General features: G+C 37.6%; 1 long non-coding RNA gene across 1 annotated transcript in view; it reads left to right on the top strand.

The window, feature by feature from the left end:
- LOC125935638 (uncharacterized) overlaps nt 1–18450 on the top strand; it is a 25612-nt gene extending 7162 nt beyond the window's left edge. The window contains exon 3 of the long non-coding RNA XR_007461724.1: nt 16795–18450. This is a non-coding gene — a long non-coding RNA (uncharacterized LOC125935638). The remainder of the gene's footprint in view (nt 1–16794) is intronic.
- Nucleotides 18451–19681: the final 1231 nt, after the last annotated feature.

Genomic DNA, 19681 nt, shown 5'->3' with positions numbered 1-19681 from the left:
CTTTCTTTCTTTCTTTCTTTCTTTCTTTCTTTCTTTCTTTCTTTCTTCTCTCTCTTAATTTTGGGGCCAGTAAAGTCATGGTACAAATGAGATTAAGTGTTCAGGTTAAGAACCTATTCTCTTTAAATACAGTTCATTTTAGTGGGCATATGTGGGAACAGTCTGGACAGAATGCCACTGGCTGACATAGGAGATAGGAGAGGATCTTCTTTCTACCATTATGAGCCCTGGAAATACTCTGAGACATGATACAGGAAAATGCCTTCCCTCTTTTAACAAGGTTTGGGATTCTCTGTGCTCAGATGTCACACCTGAGAAAATGACAGATACTTTAATTAAATGAGAGGAAGATTAGCTACTGAAGATATTATAATTATTTTTTAAAGGAAGTCATGTTTAATTAGAGATATTTGGGGATTATACTAATAGACTTACTTGTATCAAGGTTACTCCCCTGAATGGAGAATATTCTCACATGAAAAAGCAAAGGAGGAATCACAGAATAATGGAATTTTTGAGCTGTGAGTAACCTACCTTGATATTAAACTATTTGATAACTTTTCAAATGCCCTGGACAAACTGACATTTTTTCCCTTTCTTTTCAAAGGCAACCATGGGCAAAAAATCTTGATGTTAATGGAATTAGGTCAATAAAAGTAAAATCTTTTTATTTTAATGCAGAGGCTGTGGAGGAGTACTGTGCATGGGTACATGGGATTCCCTTGAGCCCCTCACTCCCATACTCCAGACACATTCTGTTTCCAGATAATCTTTGATTCATTCATTCAGTGCCCGTTTGTTGAACACCACCATGTATTCACCAGTGCTGGAAGTACAAAAAAATAATAGGCATGTTCACTGTCTTCATGGAGCCCCTAACCCAGTAAAGAACAAAGTGACAAGTATTGTGATGGAATAACTGGAATAACTGAAAGGAATTTCATCATTATGTCTTGCTTCAGGCCTTAATATTCAAGGTCTTGGTACCTTCTATTGACTTGACTTTTCTCCCTTGAATTCCTTTTGCCATACATATCATGAGAACCATGGCCCATATAGCGTCACATGGTTCTCTTCTAGTTTAAGGGAGCTTCAGTCACCTCCTGGAGGATGTGGAGCAGCACAGGTGCAGTGGTCAGGGGAAGGCTCTTGTTTCCAGGGAAACCACACAGCCAGCCTGGAGGACGTTGCATGAATATTTCTATGTGACTAGACCCATCTTAGACACTTGAACTGTTGCCAGAGTTTCTTCATCAGTGTGCAGTCTGGAGACCCAGAGGCTGGGTAGTGCTGATCATTGTGACCAAGTTCAGAGGTTCTGAAGGAGCTATATGCCTGAACAAGGCCAAGCATGCTTATGAGCCTGAGAGACATAATAATTTCAGCACTGTGATATGCTGGCTTTTTGGTAGCTTCAAGGAAGCAGACACTAATATCTCTGAAAAACTCCCTGGACCTCTGACCACAGACTGCTTTCCCCTTTCATGTTAGTCCAGTGACCAGGGGCCAGGCCATCTGGGGAAAAGAAGGGATGAGATGGAGAGATGATTCAAGGAGAAGGCAGTACATTCTCCACTCTGTTCCTAAGGCTTGGGGTATTCCTTCGGCAGTTTCACAGCAGACTCTGTTAGTTACTTATTCTATATCCAGTCCTCCACTTCTTTCAAGGTTTCTTAAGGGAAGCAATATGCCTAGTTATTGCTTTGCTTTCCTACCCTGTCTCACTGCTGACAGAAGCTTATGACATAACCTGAGCCATTGAGATATAAGCTGAAGTCAGGTTGGGACTTTTGAAAAAAGTTTTGTTTTCTTGCTAAAAAGGGACCCATGTATGTGGCACCATTCTTCCTGTCCCCTCTTCATTCTTCCTTGGACATGGACATGATGTCAGGAGAGCAACAGCCATTTTGTAGCCAAGAGGCAGTAAAGATGAAGACAAAGCAAAGATTCTAGGCAAAGTGGAATAGGAAGATCCATGTATGAATGTATATATTTTTTAATTCCAGTTGGTTAACAGAGAATTATATTAGTTCCAGACGTACAATATAGTGATTCAACAATTCCACATATCACCCTGTCCTAACTATGAGAAGTACATTCCTTAATATCCATCATCTATTTTACCCATTCCACAACCCACCTCCCCTCTGGTAACGATCAGTTTGTTCTCTATAGTTAAGAGTCTGTTTCTTGATTTGTCTCTCTCTCTCTTTTATTCCCTTTGCTCATTTGTTTTGTTTCTTAAATTCCACATGTGAGTGAAATCATATGGTATTTGTCTTTCTCTGACTGCCTTATTTCACTTAGCATTGTTCTAACTCCATCCATGTTGTTGCAAATGGCAAGATTTCATTTTTTCTTTTGTGGCTGAATAATAATCCATTATGTATATATATCACATCTTCTTTATCCATTTATCTATAGATGGACACTTGGGCTGCTTTTTTGTCTTAGCTATTGTAGATAATGTTGTTATAAACATCAGAGTGCATGAAATAGTGATTTTGTATTCCTTGGGTAAATACCCATTAGTTAAATTGCTGGATCATTGGGTAGTTCTGTTTTTAACTTTTTAAGGAATCTCTATACTATTGTCCACATTAGCTGCACCAGTTTGTTTTCCCGCCAACAGTGCATGAGGGTTTCTTTTTCTCCACATCCTCACCAACCTCTGTTATTTCTTGTGTTCTTGACTTTGGCCATTCTGAAAAGTATGAGGTGATATCTCACTGTAGTTTTGATTTGAATTCCCCTGACAATGAGTGATGTTGAGTACCTTTTTATTATGTCTGTTGGCCATCTGGATTATTTGTTTTTTAGGTGTTGAGTTGTATCAGTTCTTTGTATGTTTATCTCTTTTGGATACTAACCTTTTATTGGATATGTGCTTTGCAAATATCTTCTCCCATTCCATATATTGCCTTTTAGTTTTATTGATTGTTTACTTTGCTGTGCAGAGGCTTTTTATTTTGATGTAGTCCCAATAGTTTATTTTTAATTTTGTTTTTCTTGCCTTAGGACCCTATCTAGAAAAAAGTTGCTATCACCCATGTCAGAGAAGTTACTGCCTGTGTTGCCTGTTTTCTCCTCTAGGATTTTTATGGTTTCATGTCTCACATTTAGGTCTTTTTTTTTTTTATTTTTTTTAATGTTTATTTATTTTTGAGAGAGAGACAGAGTGTGAGCAGGGGAGGAGCAGAGAGAGAGGGAGACACAGAATTGGAAGCAGGGTCCAGGCTCTGAGCTGTCAGCACAGAGCCTGACATGGGGCTCGAACTCACAGACCACGAGATCATGACCTGAGCCGAAGTCGGACGCTCAACTGACTGAGCCACCCAGGCGCCCCTCACATTTAGGTCTTTAATCCATTTTGATTTTATTTTAGCCTGCGGTCTAAGAAAGTAGTCCAGTTTCATTCATTTGCATGTAGCTGTCCAGTTTTCACAATACCATTTGTTTAAGAGACTACCTTTTCCCCACTAGGTATTCTTTCCCACTTTGTCAAAGATTAATTGACCATATAGTTGTGGGTTCCTTTCTGGGTTTTCTGTTCTATTCCAATGGTCTATGTGTCTGTTTTTGTGCCAGTACCATACTGTTTTGATTATGACAGCTTTATATTTTTTTGTTTTTGTTTTTTGTTTTGTTTTTGTTTTTTAGAGAGAGAGGGCACACAAGCAAGTGGGGAAGCAGGGAAGATGGTGAGAGAGAGAATCTTAAGCCAACTCCATGCTTAGTTTGAAGCTTGACACAGGGCTCTATCCCAAAACCCTAGGATCACAATCTGAGCTGAAGCCAAGAGTCAGATGCTCAACTTAGTGAGCCATGCAGCCTCCCCTGATTATGACAGCTTTGTTATAGAACTTGAAGTGATGCTTCCAGCTTTGTTTTTCCTTTTCAAGGTTGCTTTGGCTAGTTGGGGTCTTTTATGGAACCATACAAATTTTAGGATTTTTTGTTCTAGCTCTGTGAAAAATGCTGTTGGTATTTTCAAAGGGATTGCATTAAATGCATGGATGGCTTTGGGTAGTATAGACATTTCAATATGTGTTTCTCCAATCCATAAACGTGGAATGTCTTTCCATTTCCTTGTGTCATCTTCAGTTTCTTTCATCAGTGTTTTATAGTTTTCAGAGTATAGATCTTTTACCTCTTTGGTTAGGTTTATTCCTAGGTATCTTACTATTTTTTTGGTGTAATTGTAAATGGGATAAATTACTTAATTTCTCTTTCTGGTACTTCATTATTGGTGTATAAAAATGCAGATTCCTGTATGTTGATTTTGTATCCTGTGACTTTACTGAATCCCTGTTATCAATTCTAGCAATTTTTTGGTGGAGTCTCTCTGATTTTCTATATATAGTATCATATCACCTGCAAATAGTGAAAGCTTTACTTCTTTCTTGCCGATTTGGATGTCTTTTATTTCTTTTTGATGTCTGATTGCTGTGGCTAAGACTTAAAGGACTATGTTGAATAAAAGTGGTGAGAGTGGACATCCCTATCTTTTTCCTGACTTTTGGAGAAAAGCTTTCAGTTTTTCCCCATTGAGGATGACGTTAGCTGTGGGTTTTTCATATAGGGACTTTATTATATTGGGTATGTTTCCCCTAAACCTATCCAGTTGAGGGTTTTTATCATGAATGGGTGTTGTACTTTGTCAAATGCTTTTTCTGTATCTATTGAAATGATCATAGGGTTCTTATCCTTTGTTTTATTGATGTGATGTATCATGTTGATTGATTTGCAAATACTGAACCACACTTACAACCCAGGAATAAATTCCACTTGATGATGATGAATGATTTTTTTAAATGTATTGTTGGATTTGGTTTGCTAGTGTTTTGTTGAGATTTTTGCATCTATGTTCATCAGAAATATTGGCCTGTAGTTCTCTTTTTTATGGTGTCTTTTTCCGGTTTTGGTAACAGGGTAATTCTGGCCTCATAGAATGAGTTTGGAAATTTTTCTTCCTTTTTTGTTTTATGGAATGGCTTGAGAAGAATAGGTACTAACTTTTAAATGTTTGGTAGAATTCACCTGTGAAGCCATCTGCTCCTGGACTTTTGTTTTTTGGGATTTCTTTGATTGCTGATTCAATTTCATTGCTGGTTATCAGTCTGTTCAAATTTTGTTTCTTCTTGTTTCAGTTTTGGTAGTTTATATGTTTCTAGGAATTTATCCATTTCTTCCAGGTTGTCCAATTTGTTCATAAATAGTTTTTCATAATATCCTCGTATAATTCTTTGTATTTCTTTGGTGTTAGTTGTTATTTCTCCTTTCTCATTTGTGGTTTTACTTGAGGATACATTCATTGAATTATTCAATTAATATTTACTGAGTGTCCACTATGTGCTAAGAACTGTTTTAGTTTGTTAGAGATATAGAAGTGAGCAAAATATACAATTTTTTTTTCTCCTTGAGGTTTGCATTTTAGTGGTGACAGGAGAGAAAGATAATATATACTATATAATAAGTGAAAGATATAGTATGTCGCATAGTGAAAAGTACTATACAGAAAAGAACAGCAGACATACATGTGGTGCGGCCCCAAATGCTAATGTAAGGACTTTGATATTCCTCTGAGCAAATCATTGGAGGGTTGTGCATAGAGATATGATGTGATCTGACTTAAATTTTAACAAGATCACACTGGCTCTTAGGTTGAGGATAGATTAAAAGAAGAAAGATAAAGCTAAGTCCCCTAATGGCATCTGTGAACAGCTAAGCCAACACTAGTAATCACTTGCTTCCAGAAATCTTGTTATCTGTGGAAAATAACTCATTATTTTTTTTCACATTACTCCTAGTCACATATTCCATCACTTACAGCCATGCTCATTTCTAACTGATATAGCTAGTTACCATCATTTGTTGAATATCTACTGTGTGCCGAGTGTTGTGTTAGTCCTGGGGAGACAAATACGAACATACATGTAGTTATTATCAAAAAGCCTTTCCAGGGACTTACAATCCAATTCTGGGGGAACCAACAGGCAAACCATTACACAGCAATACGGCAATTGCTTTAGCAAGGTTTGTGTGGAGAATGGGGTGAGCATAAGGTAGACGGGAGAGCACCTAGCCAAGTGAAGGAGGCAGGGAAGTCTTTATGAAAGCTCAGCAGGTGATTCTCAGGTGAACAATCCAGTGGAGGGCATTCCAGCCAGAGGAACTAACTGTATGTGCAATATAAAACATGGAGTGTTCAGGACCTATAAATAGATGAGTATTCTTAGGAGAGTAGAGGTGGGGAGAAGATGGTAAGAAGTAATGGGAGGTTAGGCTGGAGGTGGATGGGAATGGTGATGGAGGATTTTGTATGAGTCAAAGAAGAATATGATTTATCCTTTAGCCTACAGGGAGGCAGTGGAGCCATCACTCTGGCAGTAGGATTAACAAGTACTTGTAAGGGAGTGAGACTGGAGAAAAGACAGGAATCCAGGAAACAGTACAACCAGAGCCAAGGCAGACCTGGGATGGGGAGGAAGGAATGCAGAGCTGGTAGTTTGTATGGAGTGAGAGACAAGGAGACGATCCAGGATGACCGACACACTGCATATACCTCTGCATGAATAGCCAGATAGTATTTTTGGCATAGAGATCACACCAGAAGACACTGAACAGTCTTTTTTTTTAATGGACTATATTAAAGTATGACTGGTTTTGACATAAGCTCCTGGAGATTGTGTCTGCTTAGTTAGTACCAGGCAATTCCACTCAGCTAGTTTTGTGGAAGCTAGAGGGTAGCCCTAATACCTTGTCCAGGCTGTTTGCCTTCTTCCATGTGGCTGTGTGTTCAGTCCACCATTTGAATGTATTTTATATTCTCATCATCACTGCATGGGTAATAATACTAACAATGGCCATAGTTTGGAATTAACATATGAAAGATATGTTACATATACTCTTTTAAATTTTGTAATAGCAATGCAAAGAAAATATAATTAACTTGAGGCCTAGAGAGGTCAAATGACTGCCCTAAAGCCACATACCTGGTGAGGCAGAATGTGATTTGTACTCTGGACCACCTGACAAAGACTGCTGTTTCTGCTGTGTTGCAAGGTTACCTACCTTATTATAACCCATTGTCCACTTATGATTCAGGACTCTACATTTTGTCCACAATCACAGAGAAGAAAAAAGAGTATGACATTTGCAAAATACTTTCATATACATTAAAGACAAATTCTTCCAAGCATGTTTTGCCTCATTTCCATGAAGGAATTTGAGTCTCTCAGGGTTCCAAAGTTTCCAAAGGACTAAAAAGTGTATAGTGACAAAACAAATTTAAGGACCAAATTACTAACTGATAAACCATAATTTATAAAACAAGACAATCCAGTTAATAAAAATCACACAGTTCCTTCACAGAGAATGGATTCAGGAAGGAATGCTTCAATTCCTTAACCACAGAGAAGAACAGAGCATTCTAGAACCTAAATGTGAGCAAGGCATAGGAATGATTATTCCAAAATCTACCCATGAGCACTTAATTCAGTGGTGGTACACCATCACTTGGTAATTAATTTTCTAAGCATCTGCTGTATTTGGAGTGCTGCTTTTGGTGCTGTGAAGATGAGAAGGATGGAGACACAAGAAGAAACAAAGTCATGGGTCTCATTTCTCTAGGTCTTTCAAGAAAAGTAAAAGATATACTTTCTTTCTGAAAGATTAAAGCAACAAAATGTATCCCAATGACATTACTCAGGACCACAGAGTTCAATAGCTGTACCTAAGGGATCACCTGATCTAAACTTTGAAGTTCACAGGTAATGAGATTAATCCCCAAAAAGTTTGTCACTTGCCTGAGGTCACAAAGATACCTGGTCTGAAAACTTCCTCTCCCATGAATCTCTTTTTTGCTGTAACTTTATTCAAAAATTGATTTTCAAGTATATAGCACATTCACCTGAAAGGGGAAAATATTTCCCTTCTATTTAATTCTGGAAAACCATAAAAACAAAGCAAAGAAATGCCAGTCTCTCATTTGGAAGGGGCCTGATCATAGTGGGTTATTACTGTGTGCCAGTAATAACTGCACTGCAGCTTTTAAAATATAATAGCAAAATATAGGAAACAACCTCAATTTCTATCATTAGAGAACTGAATACATTAGAATCTATCCACACAATGGAATATGATACAACCATTAACAAATGAAACAGATTTATGTGTAATTGATACAGACATAATTTAAGTGAGAAAATCAAGATGTAGATCAATGTTATATATTCCTTTAACCAGTTTTTTTTACATAGTCTCAAGTCGTGAATTAAGATAAATTTTTTTTTCCAGTAATGGCTATAGTAGGTATTGTCATTTGCATTGCTCCAAAACTATTAAACATTTTTTCACATTTTTAAAAGTTTATTCATTTTGAGAGAGAGAGAGAGAGATCGAGCAGGGGGAGGGGCAGAGAGAGAGGGAGAGAATCCCAAGCAGGCCCTATGCTATCAGCTCAGAACCTGACTTGGAGCTCAATCCCATAAACCACAAGACCATGACTTGAGTTGAAATCAACATTTGGGTGCTTGACTGACTGAGCAACCCAGATGTGCCTTTTTTCACATTTTAATACTTTCCCACAATTTAAATCCGTTTTACATGTAGAATAATAAACGATACTACATTGCCATTTCCCATATTCCAAGTGTGAGGACATAATTTAGTTTCCATAAAAAAAATACATTTACAAAAGACTTTGATTTAGAACTTTTGTTTAAAAAGGCAGGACATGGGGAGTCTGGGTGGTTCACTTGGTTAAGCATCTGACTCCTGATTTTGGCTCAGGTCATGATTTCATGATTAGGAGATTGAGCCCCATGTTGGGCTTTACACTGAGTGTGGAGTCTGCTTAAGATTCTCTCTCTCCCTTTGCCCCTCCCTCTCTCTTTCTCTCAAGAGAAAGAAAGAAAGAAAGGGAAGGAAGGAAGGAAGGAAGGAAGGAAGGAAGGAAGGAAGGAAAGAAAGAAGGAGAAAAAAATAAAAAGGCAGGACATGGAGCATCCATTTGGCCCCTCTCAGCAGAAACAGTGTCTTAGAGGTGTCGTGGCTTTCTGATTTTTGTTTTTGTTTTTGCTTTTGTTTTAATTGTGGCAGAGTCAAAAACTCTTTTGAGGTCAGTTTCTTAGAGCTCAGCTTGGAATCTCTTTCATAAATCCTATTAGTGGTTCTAAGTGCTTCCTATATCCCTAAATAAATTCCTTTCTGACAAAGCTAGCTAGAGTGGATTCTGTTGACTGCAACTAAGCAGTGCTATCGGTATAAATGCTTTCAACTGTACTGTCATAGTATCCTTTACCATTATTTAATGACACCTTGGGCAGGTCTCATAGTTAAAATTAAACTTCCTGTCTAACCTTCCATTCATTTCCTTTTTACCTCTTATATCCAATTGTCTACCACATAAGGCCCACAGGCAGGGAGTGAGACATGAGCCTTCCTTTCTTACAAATACTCTCAGACTCTACCCATGGTTGCTTAAGTGTCTACTTCCCTCATTTTTTAAAAAATTTATTTAAAGAAATTTTTTTTAATGTTTATTTATTTTTCACAGAGAGAGAGACAGAGCATGAGTGGGGGAGGGTTGGAGAGAGAGAGGGAGAGACACAGAATCCGAAGCAGACTCCATTCTCCAAGCTCCGAGCTGTCAGCACAGAGCCTGACGCGGGGCTCAAACTCACAGACTGCGAGATCATGACCTGAACTGAAGTCGGACACTCAACCGACTGAGCCACCCAGGTGCCCTGTACTTCCCTCATTTGTGAGAGAGAAGGGTTGGTAGAAATCCTGCATGAGTGAGGATGAAGGGAAGAGTATGGAGTTGTTGGGTCGTGTCCAGAAACAGCCTCCCAACATGAACACTGCATTCTTGGTAACTCTGATCTCTCATTCTCTTTCCTCCTCCATTGTTGTGTATAGAGTGGGAAGAGTGGAGTTAGGATGATGGTTGGGATAGAAGATTTAGTTTCAGCCTCTTGAAAAACCTCGAGAGGTCTCTAGAAATTCTCCTTACAACATACCCTTGGTTCTCAAGTCTGGGTCTTTTTGACCAGATATATCCTATCAGGGAAAATTTAACTCATTTTCCTAATATTTCTGGATCTAATTTTTTATGGGACAAATAGCCAGTTTTTTGTTTTTTTTTTAATCATAGAAACTGACCACTTAAGTCTTTCATTCTCCCAGTTAAGATAGGGCCATATGGTCCAGCCAGTCCGATCCATAAGCTTTGGACTGTGAAGATGGAGTTGATGATCCTAAAAAGTAGAAATAAAGAACAAGAAACATTCTCATTATTGATGGAAGCAGCTGGGGTGATGAGAGCCAATTTCCAAAGCCAGTAGAGACTTTCAGGCAGCCTGGCATGGTCAGTGGCCTATAGTTGATGTAGTGGCATTCTCACAGGATTAGTGGGAGGTGTGACATTGGCTGAGGGCCTAGTTACTGCTTTCTCCTTTGTTTTTGCATGTTGTGACTCTGTCTTCAGTCTTCCTTTCAATTTTTATTTTCCCAGTAACCTTTCTAATATAATGCTATACATTTAATGCTATACATTTCCCCCTAAGCCCTGCCTTAGCTACATTTATAAATTTTGATATATTGTTTTTTCATTTTCTTTAAATTCCAGATACTTTCCATTTGTCCTTATGACTTCCTCTTTCACTCATGGGTTATTTAGTACATATTGTTCAATTGTCAAATATTTAGGGATCTTAAAGATATTTTTCTGTTATTGATTTCTTCTTTAATACTATTATGGACAGAGAACATCTTGGATGATTTAAATCTTTAAAAATTTTTGAGATACTGCTCTTGTTGGGCCAAGTGTCCTATAAATGTCAATTAGGTCAAGTTGGTTGATAGTGTTGTTTAGATCATCTACATCCTTACCAATTCTCTCTCTATTTACTCTATTGGTTACTGAGAGAAAAATGCTTAAGACTTTAACTATAATTGTGGATGTGCCTTTTTCTCCTTTCAGTTTTATTAATTTTTGCTTCATGTAGTTTGAAGTTGTCTTGTTAAATGCATATACATTTAGGATTGTTACATCTTTTTTATGAACCAACCTCTTTATCAAAATGGAATGTCCATTCATCACTGGTAATAATTCTTTGTTCTTAAGTCTACTTTGATATTAATATAGGTACTTTGGCTTTCTTTTTATTAGTGTTTCTCTCCCTTCACTTTTAATTTATCTCTTTAAATTTAAAGTGGGTTTCATATAGGTAACATATAGTTGAACCTTCCTTTGTTCTTTTAACCCAAACAGACAATCTGTTGTTTAATTGGTGTGTTTAAATCGTTCACATACAATGTTATTATTGATATGATTGAATTAAAATCCACATTTTTTAATGCCTGATTTTCGGTTTATGATTACGCTTTATCGTGACTTTGAATTTTTTAAACTATAGGCCTTTATTACCTATTTAGATAGATAGATAGATAGATAGATAGATAGAGATAGGTAGATGGATAATAGAATATTTGTGCCCCACCCCCCCACTCATATTTTGAAGCTCAACCCCACAAAGTTATGGTATTTGGAGGTGAAGCCTTTGAGAGGTAATTACATTAGATGAGTCATGGGAGTGGGGCCTCCCTGGTGGAATTAGTATCCTTGTAAGAAGAGGAAGAGAGTCCGGAACTCAATTTCTTTCCATTATGTAAGGACACAGTCAGAAGATGAAAATCTGCAAGCCAGGAAGAGGGCTCTCAATAGGAATTGAATCTATCAGCACCTTAATTTTAGACTTTCCAGCCTCCAAAACTGTGAGAAATAAATATCTGCTTTTAAACCACTCAGTATAGTATTTTGTTTTGGCAGTCCAAGCTAAATAGATAGATAGATTTTATTGCTGTTTTAAAGAAGTAACTGTTACCCTTATGCCCCCAATTTTCACTTCTCAGAACCTATGCTAGACAAAACATTAGCACAGTTACCCAGAAATTCATCATAACATTGTTCAAGGGCATTCATCATAGCATTCTTTGTAATAGTGAAAATTTTTTAAATAATCCACATTTCCATCTTTTAGAAATAATCAAATAAACTACTATATATCAATTCTGCAGAAGATTATGCTTCCATTAAAAAGAATGAAATCAATAAATGGGTACTGATAAGAAAAATACATTCAACTTAAGTAATAAAAACTAATTGGAGTACACTATACAGAGTATGGCACAATTTAAACAAACAGAAACTCTTACCAAACAAAATGTATCCTTTCTTATATTTGAACATACATGTGAATGTATATGATTGGAAAAATTCTAAAAGGATACAGAGTGGATGGGTGATAAGGATACACAATTGGGGAACAATGTGGGATTGGGTGAGTAGGCACAGAGAAGTTTTTCTTTATCTGTATTTTAATTTTATCAATGAGAATCTATTATGTAATTAAAAATTAATTCATTGTGATGAATGGTAACTAGGATCATAGGAAAGAAAGATACACATAAATCAGGGAATTTTTTTCCTTTTAAGACTGATGTTTTATTCATTTCAATAAAATGGGTGAAGAGATTTGGGAGTGGGGAAGCAAAAGTTGTCTGCTGCTTTTTGTGATACAACAGCAACAACAAAAACACAGTGAGTGTCCAGGGAGTGCATGTGCCTGGGGTGTGTCCCAGTACGTTTAGTTATGCTCATTCGTGCTGAGACATTACTTTTGCCCATAAAAGGAGGAATTACAACATCAAACCTGGATTATTCTCATTTCCAAACAGTCCCAAAATGTCAACACATGGCTGTCAATCTTTTGTTCTGTTCCTCTCTCACAAACACTCCCTGGAACCCATGCCAATGGTTGAAAACAGATGCAGGCAGGAACTGTTTTGACAACACTGGAAATGCCTGTGATTAGGAGGCAGGAGAGAGTAAAAGTAATTATTAATATGCTCCTAAAAGAACAGGGAGTGCACCTTTAGAAGAGATTGTTGCATGGGTCCCTACTTGTATATACTCTCATACCTGAACAAGGGCACATGCTCTCACCCAGGTTTCTCCTAAGGAACCTCTAGCTAAGTATTCCCTGCAGCATTTTCATCATGGTAAGGCAGATGTATGGAAAGTTCTTGGAGGATGGCAGAAAGGTTGGAGGATGGCAAAAGAAGGGGAAAAGTTTCCCTTCCACCATAAAGTAACCTTCACCCAGTAAAGTGGATTTGGGTATCTTTTTAAAGCCAACCGACAAGGGCTCTCTGAATTTAGCAGCAAGCCATGGGATGCAGCACTTGACAATACAATTACTAGTTCTTAATTTATAAGACAGAAAACCTTTGTTTAGTTTAGCTCATTGCACATAAAGTAAGGTTGCCCTTAAGTAACTTTAATTATGGACTCTTCTCTTTACCAAGTGGTTGTGTTTTTCCTGTAAATATCCTCAGTTGTGTGTAGTTTGAACTCTAAATGGCTCCACCTCTGTGAAAAATGAACCAGGAAAAAAACAACCCCACTGACCAGCACAGGGAAGCTGTCTGTGTCTCTAAGAGCTATATGTAGAAACAAAAGTTTCCCTGATAATTTGTATTCACAAGCTTCCACTTCATGAGTTTGAGGTTAACTATATTTATATCTGTATGGTCTTAGAAACTCTTGATGAGAAATTATGTTAAAGATTGGTCTTGGGTCTGTGGTACACCAGGGTTACCTTAGAGAAGTACAGGCATACTTTGGAGATATTGTGGGTTTTGTTCCAAACCACCACAATAAAGCGAATATCATAATAAAGTGAGTCAAATGAATTTTTTTGTTTCCCAGTGCATATATATGTTATATTTACACTAGACTATTTTTAATTAAGTGTGAAATAGCATTATGTCTTTAAAAAACAACGTACATATCTGGGGGTGCCTGGGTGGCTCAGTCAGTTAAGCGTCTGACTTTTGGTCTCAGCTCAGGTAATGATCTCATGGTTTGTGGGTTTGAGCCCCACATCAGGCTCTGCACTGACAGTGTAGAGCCTGCTCAGGGTTCTCTCTCTCTCTCTCTCTCTCTCTCTCTCTCTCAGTCTCTCTATATCTCTGCCCCTCTCTCGCTTGCATGGTCTCTTTCTCTCTAAATAAACTAAAAGAATGTATATATATTTTTAAAAAATTTTTTATGTTTATTTTTGAGGGAGAGAGATAGAGGGTGACCAAGGGAGGGAAGAGAGAAAAGGAGACACAGAATCCAGAGTAGGTGCTAGGCTCTGAGCTATAAGAACAGAGCCTGATGTGGGGCTTGAACCCACAATCCACAAGATCATGTCCTGAGCCAGTTGGATGCTTAACTGACTGAGCCACCCAGGCACTCTAAAAAATGTACATATCTTAATTTAAAAATGCTTTATTGCCAGGATGCCTGGGTGACTCAGTCAGTTAAGCATCTGACTCTTGATTTCAGCTCATATTCTATGATCTCATGGTTCATGGGACCGAACCCCACGTTGAGCTCTGCACTGACAGTGTGGAGCCTACTTAGGATTCTCTCTCTCTGTCTCTCTGCCCCTCCCCTGCCAAGATAAAAAATAAACATTAAAAATAGTTTAAAAATTGCTTTATTGCTAAAAAATGCTAATCATCACCTGAGCTTTTAGAGAGTCATAATCTTTTTGCTGGTGGAAGGTCTTTGCTGATGGGAGGACTGATCAGGGAGATGGCTGCTGAAGTTGGGGGTGGCTGTGGCAATTTCTTAAAATAAGACAACAGTGAAGTTTGCTGCATCAATGGATTCTTGTTTTCACAAATGATTTCTCTGTAGCATGTGATGCTGTTTGTTAGCATTTTACCCACAGGAGAACTTATTGCAAAATTGGAGTCAGTCCTCTAAAATGCTGCCACTGCTCCATCAACTGAGTTGATGTAATATTCTAAATCCTTTGTTGTCATTTCAACAATCTTCAAGGCATCTTCACCACGAGAAGATTCCAGCTTAGGAAACCACTTTCTTGCATTTATCCATAGGAAACAACTTTTCCATTCAAGTTTTATCATGAGATTGCAGCAATTGGGTCACATCTTGAGGTTCTGCTTCCAATTCTAGTTCTCTTGGTATTTCTTAGCATGTCTGCAATTACTTCTTCCACTGAAGTTCTGAACCCCTCAGTGTCATCCATGATGGCTGGAATCAACCTCTTCCCACAAATCAAAAATGTTCCTTAATGGCATCTGGAATGGTGAATCCTTTCCAGAGGTGTTTAATTTACACTGCCCAGATCCATCAGAAGAATCACTATTTATGGCAGCTATAGCCTATGAAATGTATTTCTTTAATAAGAAGACTTGAAAGTAGAAATTATCCCTTGATCTGAGAGTTACAGAATAATTGTTATGTGAGCAGGCATGGAAACAATATTCGTCTGATTGTGCATCTCCATCAGGGCTCTCAGGTAACCAGGTGCGTTGAGCAATAATATTTTGAAAGGGATCTTTTGCCTAAATGTCCATCAACTGATGAATGGATAAAGAAATTCTGGTTTATATACACAATGGAGTACTACGTGGCAATGAGAAAGAATGAAATATGGCCCTTTGTAGCAACATGGATGGAACTGGAGAATGTTATGCTAAGTGAAATAAGCCATACAGAGAAAGACAGATACCATATGTTTTCACTCTTATGTGGATCCTGAGGAACTTAACAGAAACCCATGGGGGAGGGGAAGGAAAAAAAAAAAAAAGGAGGTTAGAGTGGGAGAGAGCCAAAGCATAAGAGACTCTTAAAAACTGAGAACAAAATGAGGGTTGATGGGGGGTGGGAGGGAGGAGAGGGTGGGTGATGGGTATTGAGGAGGGCACCTTTTGGGATGAGCACTGGGTGTTGTATGGAAACCAATTTGACAATAAACTTCATATATTGAAAAGGGGGGGATCTTTTTTTTCTGAGCAGCAGGTCTCCACAGTGGGCTTAAAATATTCAGTCGACCATATTGTAAAGAGATATGTTATCATCCAGGCTTTGTTGTTCCACTTATAGAGCACAGACAGAGTAGTCTTAGCATAATTCTTAAGGGCATTAAGATTTTCAGAATGATAGATGAGCATTGGTTTTAACTTAAAGTCACCAGCTGCATTATCCCTTAAGAAAAAAGAGTCAGCCTGTGCTTTCAAGCCTTGAAGCCAGGCATTGTCCTCTCTTCTGTAGGCATGAAAGCTCTAGATGCTCTAGATGGTATCTTCTTCTAATAGAAGGCTGTTTCATCTACATTGGAAATATGTTGTTCAGTGTAGCCACTTTCATGATTTATCTTAGTTAGATCTTCCAGAGAACTTGCTGCAGCTTCTAGATGAGCGCTTGCTGCTTTGCCTTGCATGTTTATGTTGTGGAGATGGCTTCTTTATTTAAACCTCATGAACCAACCTCTACTAGGTTCAACTTTTTCTTCTGTAGCTTACTCATCTCTCTTAACCTTCATAGAATTGTGAAGAGTTGGGGCCTTGCTCTGGGTTAGGCTTTGGTTTAAGGGAATGTTGTGGCTGGTTTGATTTTCTATCCAGACCACTACAACTTTATTCATGTCAGCAATAGGGCTGTGTTGCTTTCTTCTCATTCATGTATCTACTGGAATAGTGCGTTTAATTTTCTTTGTGAACTCTTAGCATTCACACTTTGGTTAACTGGAGCAAGAGGCCTAGCTTTCAGCCTCTCTTGGCTTTCATCATGCCTTCCTCACTAAGCATAATCATTTCTAGCTTTTGACTTAAAGTGAGAGACATATAACTCTTCATGTGACTTGAAGACTTAGAGGCCATTGTAGGGTTGTTAATTGGCCTAATTTCAGTATTGTTGTGTTACAGGAAATAGGGAGTTTCTGAGAAGAGGGAGAGAGATGCAGGAATGGCTGGTAAGTGGAGCAGTCAGAACATACTTAACATTTATTTATTAAGTTTGCCAACTTATATGGTCATAGTTTGTGGCACTGCACAATTAGAAGAGTAACATCAAAGGTCAGTGATCAAAGACACCATAGCAAATGTAATGCTAATGAAAAAGTTTGAAATGTGAGAATTACCCAAATGTGATACAGATACACAAAGTAAGCAAATGCTCTTGAAAAAAATGGTGCCAATAGACTTTTTCAATGCAAGATAGCCATAAGCCTTCCATTTATAAAAACAAAAACAAAAACAAAAACCAACAACACACAATTACCTGTAAAAGGTACTAAAATGAAGCCCAATAAAACAAAGTATGCCTGCAAAGTCCTGCTGAAGATGAGCTCACACTCTAAAATTACAAATTGTCAGGCAACAGTCCTCCAAGAGATAGAATTAGGCACAAAACATGCAACAGGATTAGAACCTAGGAACTAAAATAACTTAAAAATTTAATTAACAACTTATTAACATGAATCATTTTGTGATTAAGGACATACAAAGAAAAAAACCCCAGCTATAATAAAAGAAATGACACTTAAAATGATAAAGAGTGAGCATGATGGAGAAGATAAAACTAGATCCCTGCCTCACTCTGTATACAAGATAAATTCCAGATATATTAGGATTTAAGTGTGAAAAGCAAACTTTAAAACTTTTGGAAGAAAACATAGAATATTATGACATTGGAATAGGAGAAGTTTTCTTGTACAGGACACATAAATCAGAAACCATAGAGGAAAGTTGGATAAATTTGAGCTTTATTAAAATGAAAAACTTCTTTGGGAAAAAGGATATCATAAAGAAGAAACAAATAGTCTGAGGAAGATATTTGCACCCTATATAAAAAGGAATCCCATAACTTAATAAGAAAATGATAGTCAATCCAGTTGAAAAAGATATTAACGGTTCACATAAGAGGCAATATAAATGGTTGATAAATGTATGAAAAGATGCTCCAGTTCACAAGTAATGAGGAAGTTGCAAATAACAACAAAAGTTGGCAAGGATATGAGGAAACAGGAACACTTATGCATGTAGGGGCATATGTTGGAACCACCATTATGGAGAGAAATTTGGCTGGATCTAATAAAAATGAAGATGTACATACCATCTCTCTCACCTGTCCACAGAAGGCAGGTAGTTGGTGAATACCAAATGACCAACTGACTTAATCTGAGAAATAAAAAAAAAAAAAGATATTTTCATTGATACAAGTGGAGAGGATTGCATTTTGAATAACTTTTAAGTGCCTGCTATGCCTGCCAACAAGCAAAGAAAGGCGACTAGTTAAAATTATGTATTTCAAAATAAATGGGCACAAGAAGAACTTCTTGGGAAGTGAAGGCACTGCTAATATAGCCATATGAATTTAACAACTGAAGACGAAAATATTTAGAAGCACAAGGAGAGGAGCCAAATAGCTTATGAGCTTGCTATGGAAAGGCAAAATTAGCCAGCTCCAAAACTGTCTTACTCAGCAATACAGTTTATTCAAAAGTGCAATATTGAAGTCAGATTCTGCAGTGCAAACTTATCATATGGTTCTTGGGCTTTTAGCTATAAGATGAAACTTTAAAATGCTTAAATACACTTGCACAGATTGAATTTCCTGATTAAAAAAAACTTCTGTTTCTGTTGTAGTTTTTAAAATAATTGACTCCTAAGCATCTTATTTTTCTTGAATTGGCCCTTGTGCAAAAAGTTTGTTCATTGCTGCCCTAAGTGTAGCTGTGTGTAATAGAAACAAAGGTTTAAAAGGAGGGGATTCACCTAACTGAGCAATGTCGGAGACAATGGGAGATATTTTTAAAAGCACTGGCCTTTTTCCCATTGGAAAGCATCCACCCAGTACTATCATGCAGGCTGCCACTGATTTGTCTCTTTATAAGACCAATCATTATAGGCACATAGAAAATAAAAACTTGAAAAAAAGCTCAACATCACTCACCATCAGGGAAATACAAATCAAAACCACCATGAGATACCACCTCACACCTGTCAGAATGGCTCACATGAACAACTCAGGAAACACCAGATGTTGGCGAGGATGCGGAGAAAGAGGATCTCTTTTGCAATGTTGGTGGGAATGCAAGCTGGTGCAGCCACTCTGGAAAACAGTATGAGGCTCCTCAAAAAGTTAAAAATAGAACTATCCCACGACCCAGCAATTGCACTACTAGGTATTTATCCAAAGGATATAGGTGTGCTGTTTTGAAGGGACACACGTACCCCAATGTTTTTAGTAGCACTATCAACAATAGCCAAAGTATGGAAACACCCCAAATATCCATCTATGGATGAATAGATAAAGAAGATGTGGTACATATATGACAATGGAGTATTACTCAGCAATCAATGAAATCTTGCCATTTGCAACTACGTGGATGGAATGGAAGGTACTATGCTAAGTGAAATTAGTCAAAGACAATTATCATATGACTTCACTCATATGAGGACTTTAAGACACAAAACAGATGAACACAAGGGAAGGGAAGCAAAAAGAATATAAAAACAGGGAGGGGGACGAAACATAAGAGACTCTTAAGTACGGAGAACAAACAGAGGGTTACTGGAGGGGTTGTGGGAGAGGGGATGGATTAAATGGGTAAGGGCATCAAAGAATCTACCCCTGAAATCATTGTTGCACAATATGCTAACTTAGATCCAAATTAAAAAAAAATAATTAATTAACTAATTAAAAAAAAAAATTTGCTCCTGTGATTTTGAGAAATGACCAAAGGGAAACTATTTGTTCTGCCACTCCCAAACCTGTGCATTTATATACCTTTGAATGAATGTATGTTTG

This window comes from Panthera uncia (assembly GCF_023721935.1).
Source record: "Panthera uncia isolate 11264 chromosome A1 unlocalized genomic scaffold, Puncia_PCG_1.0 HiC_scaffold_17, whole genome shotgun sequence".
NCBI lineage: Eukaryota > Metazoa > Chordata > Mammalia > Carnivora > Felidae > Panthera > Panthera uncia.
Note: the sequence above shows the minus strand (reverse complement) of the source record. Positions and strands in the feature narration are given on the sequence as shown.